The 7,846-nt window shown below is 58.8% G+C and overlaps 1 protein-coding gene across 1 annotated transcript in view; it reads right to left on the bottom strand.

The window, feature by feature from the left end:
* The window catches only part of SLC26A9 (solute carrier family 26 member 9), a 22,700-nt gene extending 22,404 nt beyond the window's left edge, over positions 1 to 296 (bottom strand). The window contains exon 1 of the mRNA XM_015650870.2: positions 213 to 296. The gene's annotated coding sequence lies outside the window, so the exon portion shown is untranslated. The remainder of the gene's footprint in view (positions 1 to 212) is intronic.
* Positions 297 to 7,846: the final 7,550 nt, after the last annotated feature.

Raw genomic sequence — 7,846 nt, 5'->3', positions numbered from 1 at the left:
GGGAAAAAAAGGGAAAAAAAAAGCAAGAAAAAAGGGGGAAAAAGGGGGGAAAAAGGGGGGAAAAAAAGGGGGAAAAAAGGGGGGAAAAAGGGGAAAAAAAGAAAAAAGAAGTAGCAGTTCTCCAAATACTGCGCCTCACACCCAGTGGCTGTGCAAGCGGAGTGTAAATCCCCCACGCCCACCCAGACAAAGAGGCCGATTGTTGGAGTTACCTGCGCCTCGGGAGAGGGGCCGATGGTGCGAGGGGGGCGCAGATGTGGCAGGAGGAGCTGCCCAGGAGCTGCTGCCCACGAGGTGTGCAGAGGTCTGCGCTGAAAGCAGCCAGTGAGTCATTTATAAATCACCTCAGTCAAGGGGACCGAGGGCTGTGCTCGGCGCCTGATTGGCTTGGGGAGGTAATTGCGAGCAGGTACACTCGGGCTAAGCCCAGGAGATAGCCAGGGGAGATAAAGGGAGATCTGAAGAGGGAGAAGAGCTTTTTTTGGATGTCCCCCCTCACCCCGCTCCGGCCTGGCCCGTTTGATCCCCTCGGCGGGTGTCTCGGTGCTCAGGGTGACAATAACCCACATTCACCTCCCTCCCCTGCCGCGGCCCGGGGGTGCAGAAGATGCTTTTGTTGGCCTCGGTGGGCAGCGGCCGCCCGGCCTTTGAGCTCCGGCCGGCTCTCCGCCCCCGGGGTGGACAATGGGGGGCTTTGTGGCCGCGCCCGACCCCGCCGAGCCGGCCTGCGACAAGGGATCGGCAGCGGAAAGCGGAGTGTCTCTCGTTTCCAGCTTCAAAGGGATGAGAGGAGCCGGGAAGAGAGGGGAAGCCCCGCTGTGAGCCCACCGGAGCGGGCTGGGCTGGGCGGGGATGCGGTGGGAGCTCCCGGGGTGCGGGGATGTGCGGGAGGCTCGGGATGGGCTCTCGGGCTCTGTCTGCCATCGCAGGCACGGGCCCCGGGCAGGAGCCACACCTGGCCACCAGCAGAGGGTTTGACAGGTTCTTCTGCCGCCCCTGGCAGGGGACAGCGATGAGCCGGGAGGGGCCGGCCGGAGCTGCGGCTTGGGAGCCACCCCTGAGGTGCTGCTCGATGTCCCGGCCAGGGAGATGCCAGGGGTTGGGGACAGGCAGGGTCTGAAACTGGAAAAGCTCCTGTGACAGCTCAGGGAGAGCTCAGAGTAGGGGATGAGGCTCATCCCGTGCTGCCATCGTGTCCAGCCCATGGCAGCTCCACTGTGCCGAGCTGCGGCCAGGATCCTGATCTCTCCAGGATCCTGGATTCCTCCCCAGGCTCCTGGATTCCTCCCAGGCTCCTGGACTCCTCTTGTGTCCAGGCTCCTGGACTCCTCTTGTGTCCAGGCTCCTGGACTCCTCTCTTTCTTCTCCAGGAGCCTGAACTCCTCTCCAGGTTTCTGATCTCCTCTCTTCTCCAGGCTCCCGATCTCCTCTCTTTCTTCTCCAGGCTCCTGTACCCCTCTCCAGGCTCCTGGACTCCTCTCCAGGATCCTGGACTCCTCTCCAGGCTCCTGAACTCCTCCCCAGGCTCCTGGACTCCTCTCCAGGATCCTGGACTCCTCTCCAGGCTCCTGAACTCCTCCCCAGGCTCCTGGACTCCTCTCCAGGCTCCTGAACTCCTCTCCTCTCCTCCCAGCAGGATTTGAGAGTGCAGGAGCCAGGTTCCAGCCAGGTGCTGCAGGTGATGAGATGGACAGGGACATCAGCAGGGAATGGGATGAGGAAGGGGTCAGGGACATGTCCCCAGAGGAATTGGCCAGCAGAAGGAAGCTGCAGGGGGTTATTTGCTGTGGAGGAATTGATCTCTGGTGTTCCCGGTGTCCCCAAGGGCAGCTTGGCACGGGGAGCTCACGGGGGTGGCTCTGCTGCCCTCCCTCCTCCGGGTGGCACCGGGATGTGCTGCCACCTCCGGGCGCTGGGAGATGACGGGAAAAGCAGGGAGAGAGACAGAAGGGCAGGGAAGGCAGGGCTGGGGCGAGGAGAAGGGAGAAGGCAGCGGTGTGGCCTTTGCCCGCTCCCAGAGTAAAAATTCCCGGTACCTTGATGCTCGAGGCATCAGCAGCCACTGCCGAGAAAGCTGACGGCGTGCAAATCAATCATTGTGTTCCAGAGGAACACCCTGCCGGAGGGTGCCGGGGGAAGGGGCTGATTCATCACCACCTGACCGACACAGGCAATAATTGCCCAGCAGTTATCCCGTAAATATCATTAATAACTCATATCGAGCGGGGTTTTTTGGAAGGGCAGCGCAGGAGTGATCCCTGAGGATCCTGTCGCAGGGAAAATCCCTGGAATGCGGAGCTCCAGCATCCACAGGGATCCTGCACCGCGGGAAGAGAGGGAACAGCATCCTAAACCATGCTAATTAACATCCAGGGCTAATGTGCGGGGTTAATTAGCTGGAATGTTTGTGCCAAAAGGGACTTTTGCCATCAATAAAGGGCATTTTTCCTAGTGAAGTTCCACCAAGGAAAGATGAAAGGTAAAAGTCCAGAGCTGGTTCCTGGCATGAGGGAAGCAGGAGCAGCTGGTGCTGCTCATCCTCTGACCTGCTGGGCAGGCCCTGGAGGGCCCAGCGAGCTCAGGAGAGGGATTCCAGACCCTTGGGAATGCCACTGAGCCCTGGCACAGGCAGGAAAGGGCTGTGTGGGCACGCTGGGACACAAAACCACCCCAAAGGGACTCAGGGCTGCACTTGCTGGGCTTGGACTGCGATGCTGGTTGGGTTTTTGTCCCCCCGGCACTGGCAAAACCCAGTGGAGTTCTCAAGCATGTGCAAGGTAATTTTTCCACAGGGAATGACTTCCACAAGAGCTTCAGGCTCTCCCTGTCCCCAGCCCCAGTGTCCCTCCTGCACAGACGGATTCCCTTTTGTTTCCTGCTGCTATTCCAAAGTCCTGCTGGGTGTGATCAGGATTAAACGAGGTCTTGCCCTACAAAGAACCCAGCCCTGCGCAGCCACCGATGCTCCTGGGGCATTTCTGGCGTGGGAGGCGCAGTCCTGGTCAAATTCCATTTGCAGTAATTATAAATACAACTCATTCTGCCTCTTTCTGCTCTGGCCAAACTCTCCAGGTGTGGCCTGAGGATGTGGCCACCAGCAGAGCATCCAGGACGGTGTGCAAGGCACGGATGAGTGTCTGGGAAGCAGCAGGACATGGAGAGACACCCCAGGGACTCCCCAGGTCAGCCTGGGGTGCTGAGCTGGTTATCTCCCGGGCCGATAGCAGCATTCCATGTGCTGGAATGCACGATTTGTTTGCAGATGATTAATTTTAGCAGATACGCTGCAGTTAATGGGGGCAATAATTCAGTGGAAGCCCGAGGGGCAGCAGGGACGGGCGGCCCATGCCCTGGGGCAGAGGGGAACGGTTCCTGGGAGATGCTGGGACCTGCAGGGAGCCTCCCTCCCTCCTTCCTTCTCTCCCTCTCCCATCCCCAGCCCTGCAGCCAGAGCTGCTCCTCGCTTTTGGGTGGTTTTGCCGAGGAAACGGAGCAATGGGAAGGAGGCAGGGTTGGGGATGGAGACGCTGCAGGTGGAGCGGGGCAGCCTCGGGAGAAGTCTGGGGCTTCCATGAGGATCTGGGAGGTGCTGAACACGTCAAGAGATGCTGGGAAGTTTTTCCTCCTGGCTGATGTGACTGTGACACCTGCACAGGGCACAGCTGAAGCCAGGGCGGGGTGTCCTGTCTGTCTGTCTGTCTGTCTGTTCCTTCTGGAGGGTTTGAAATCCCTCAGCCGGGTGGGAAAGCAGAGATCTGGGCTGCCAGATCCCCACAGGAACGAGGTGGCCGTTCCTGGAGCGGATGATGGACACGCCCAGCGCTGCAGGATGCTCGGAGCCGCAGCGAGGGTGGGCAGGGGCTGGCACTGCCGGTGTCACCCCGTGTGTGACCGCACAGAGCCCGGCTGGAGCTCTGAGCTCCCCAGGGCTGCTTATCTCCGTTTCCTGCTCACCCAGGAATGCAGGGCCCGGGCTGGATGCCACCATCCCGCTGGCAGAGGTGGCACCTGTGGCTCCGTGCTGCCAGGGCTGGAGCCGCAGGTGGCACCTGAAAGGGACCCGCTGGCGCTGCCACCCCCGCCCGGTGTCACCCGCTGTCCCAGGGGCCTGATCCGGGCAGGAATGAGGAACACCATGTCCCAGAGGGAGGCAGCAGGATTATTCACAGCACCAAAAGGAAGGCTGCACTGCAGGACGGCTTCGGGAGCTGCCCCCGTGGCTCGGCTGCCCGTGGGCGTTCGGGGCTGGGGAGAGGCTCTGGGGATTTGGGGTTTGTCTGCCCGAGGAATCGCTGGGTCACGGCTGCTCGAGGCCTTCCCAGCCTGCCTGAGCCCTGTGGGGACATCTCCAGAGGCAAGGGAAGGGCCACCCTTCTGCTGAGACCGTGTCTGTGGGGTCAGCCCTGTCACAGCCCTGCACATCCCCACACTGAAGGGTTTGTGGGGCTGGACCCCCTGGCTTGGGGAGCAGAGCATGTTCTGGTGGTCAGAGCCAACCCCACCGACCCAAATTTCTGTCTGGAGCACCACAAGGACCTCCAGAGAAATCCTCACCCCCAAAAAGACCCTGGCCAGGCCACAGAGAGCACCTGGCACCGGGCTGTGTGTCCGGCCGGTGCTCCCTGGACAAACCTCGGGTCACCTTGAGCAAGGGCTGTTATCTTATTTGTAAAATAGGTGTAAGATATCTGCCTTCTCCAGGGGAACTCCAAATGTGCTCAGCAAAGTCTGCCCAAGGGACACGAGCAGCTCCCGGGGCTGGGAGCAGCCCCAGCATCAACAATTCCTGCCCTTGGAGCAGCCCCGAAGCACTGGGGGCCCCCAGGCCGAGGGGTTCATCCCATTCCCCTGGAATTCAGGCTGGGGGCTGGCTCCAGGCACTGCCTCCCCCACCCCTCAAGGCTTTCTGCCCACTCTGACCCAGCAGAGTCAACCCAAACCAGGCTTTTTTCTCTGAATTCCTGAGAAGGGAGGTTTTCCAACCTGAAAAAAAAATTTAAAAAAAGAATTTTCCCTCGAAAAAAAAAAAAAGAAGTGGGAAGGTGTGTGGAGGAGAACGTGTGGCTTCTCCTTGCTTCCCCAAGGTGGGACAAGGAGGGGAAAGTGATCCTGGTCCCATCACTGCTGCTATTTGCCCTTGGGCAACTCATTAAGGCCCAAAGGCTTGGATGGGGGGAGATAAGGCCTGAACTAAAGCTGCTCATTGTTCTGAGGTCAATGCCTGCAGAGGAGCTCGGGTGTTGGACGTGAGGACCTGGAGGAGGTCCTGTCGCCCCTGGTCAGACAGATTTTAGATGAAAGCTTTGCCTTTTTTAGGAGTTTTAGGAGTGTTGGTGCTGCAGCTGTGGCGTGAGGCCAGGGGGCAGCTCAGCCTGCCCTGAAAGAGTCGCTGGTTAAAGGGCATTAAAGTTAAATAAAAGCATTTGGGGCCAGAGGGAGGCAGTGTCCAGGTGGAATCTGGTGGGACAGGGACTCTCTGCCCTGAGCCTCTCCCAGGGCTCGAGGGAGGCCCTGGTCTGGTCCACCCCATCCCCAGGGATGCTGCTGATACCAAAGTGGACCAGAATAAACTTTCTAACACAATTTGAAGCATTTAATCTTTCAACTCCATTCAGCAACTTCAGAAAAAATTGAAGAATTCTATTCTCTGTATTATTTATCACTGCAGACCTGCAGGAGCTCAGCCAGGGCGGGGAGAGGAGGCAAATCCCCATTTTCCCTTTGCTCAGCACGAGTGGAGCTGCAGATCCCCATTGTTTGTGTCTGCCCACACTCTGAGGAGCTGCTTGTTCACCCAGGACAGAGTGCAGCCTATCTCCAACCTAAATCTGGGGGATTTGGGGTCGCCAGCTCCTCCTGGGGCAGCAGGAGGCTGCTGCTGTTCTCCAGGCACCAAGCACGCTGGAATTCCCATGGGAAGGTGGTGTCTGTCCATCCCTGTGCCAAGGGCCTGTGTGAGCCCGGCTGTGGCTCCCTCCTGCCTCTGCCCTTGGCACAGGGACCATCCCATCCCGATAAAACCAGTCCTTCACGGATTTCTCCGGGAGCTTTTCGCTCTCTGGGATCCTCTGACATCACTCAGCACCTCCGTGGGGCTTTGCAGGACCAAAGGGAGGGCAGGGAGGGGTGGGACAGTGGGGCCTGCCTGGGCCCAGCTGCTGGTCCCAGCGTGTCCCAGAGCTGGCTGTGGACTGTCCCCAGCCCTAATCCTCTGTACGTGCTGCCTCTCAGCCCTGCAGTGTCCCCAGACCCCGCTGTCCCCAGCCAGGGGCCAGGCAGGGCCCTGTGACCCCACACCACCCCACACCTGGGTGTCCTCTGGGGTGGGACACGGTGACAACACCTCCCCTGGGCTGGGGATGAAGGAGAAGCAGCAACATTTGCTGTGTTTGGGTGGGCAGTGAGGACCCTGTGCTCCAAACCTGGCTGATTGTGAGTCCCTTTTGGGGACAGCCCCTCCTTGGGGGGACAGTCCCACCGACCCCATCGGTGTCACCCCCCCAGCACAGGCAGAACAACGGGGCAGCAGGAAAGGGAGAATTTGGATAATTCCCAGCACTGAGAGTGCCCCTGGAAAGAAATGCCAGTGTGCCACAGGCCAGGCCAGCACCCCGAGCCCTTGGCTAGTGGGTGACAGGGACCAGGAGTGGCCCTGGTGGCGCAGGGAGGCTGCAGAGCGCTGTGACACCTCCAGAGGTGTTTGCTGCCCTGCGGCCCGGTGGCACCAGGGGACAGAGATAAGGCTTTGCGTGATGCCCTGGCTTTGTTTTTCACGTCTGACGCCTTTGAAAGGTTACCTGGAACTTTGAACCTCTGGGGATTATCAGGTCGGCTTTGAAGCCACTGCGTTACTCCCAGTCCCAGCTCCAGGTTAATGGGGCTGCTGCTTCCAAACTGAAAAACTTGGGGGTTTTTATTGTCTTTTAAAGGTATTTTCCAGTGCTTTTATTTAAATTCTCACATTTCAATAAAAGAATTTAATCCCACCCAGCTCTGGGTGCCACAGGCTGGGGTAGGTGGACATTCAGGGACACGATTTCATGGTGGGCTTGATGATCTCAAAGGGCTTTTCCAACCTAAATGATCAATTCCATGACTCTTGGGCGCTGCTGCCTGTGCCTGGCACGTGTCTGAGGAAGGAGCAGTGGAGGAGCCGCCCTCTGCCAGCCCTGCACGGGGGATTTGTGATTCCATTCCCCCCTCCCCAGCACTGCTGCCACCCCTGGATCAGCCCTGGATCCACTGCGTGACACGGAGCTCACGCTGGGTTTCCACGTGGGATGAGGGGTGGTGAACAGCTCTCAGGGGAAATTGAACCTCAGAACACTGAAGCAAACTGGGAGTCGGGGATTTGGGGGGCTAATTCCTCAAATAGTGAGGGCAGGTCCCTGGAAGGAAGGTTGGGATGGTCCCTGTTTGGTCACCAGCATCAGGGTGGGATTTTACTGATTTTTGTTGTTTCAATGGGTGAATGAAAACCTGTAGGGACAGCAGAGCAGCTGGGAAGTCTCTGGTTATTAAACAGGGCATGATCAAATGTCTGTGGTTATTAAACTGTGGGCAGGAGGGCTCAGGTTTGGTTCCTCAGCAGCGGCCACAGGCCGGGCTCTCCACCAGGGCGAGCTCAGGAACTCAGGTGGCTGCTCAGGAACTCACTGAGTCACACAAGACAAATATTTTCCCCTTTGATTTTCACCCTGAGAAAATCTTGAGCTGACCTTGTTAATCCCACGTGTTGCAAACCTCCCCCTGTCCTTTATCGGGTTTCGGCTGCGGGATAGTGTTACCAGCTCAGCACCTCTGGCTGCTGCTGCCAGCATCCTGCCTGGCACTGTGCCACCCTGCC

The sequence above is a fragment of the Parus major genome, chromosome 26, assembly GCF_001522545.3.
Source record: "Parus major isolate Abel chromosome 26, Parus_major1.1, whole genome shotgun sequence".
Classification (NCBI taxonomy): domain Eukaryota; kingdom Metazoa; phylum Chordata; class Aves; order Passeriformes; family Paridae; genus Parus; species Parus major.
Note: the sequence above shows the minus strand (reverse complement) of the source record. Positions and strands in the feature narration are given on the sequence as shown.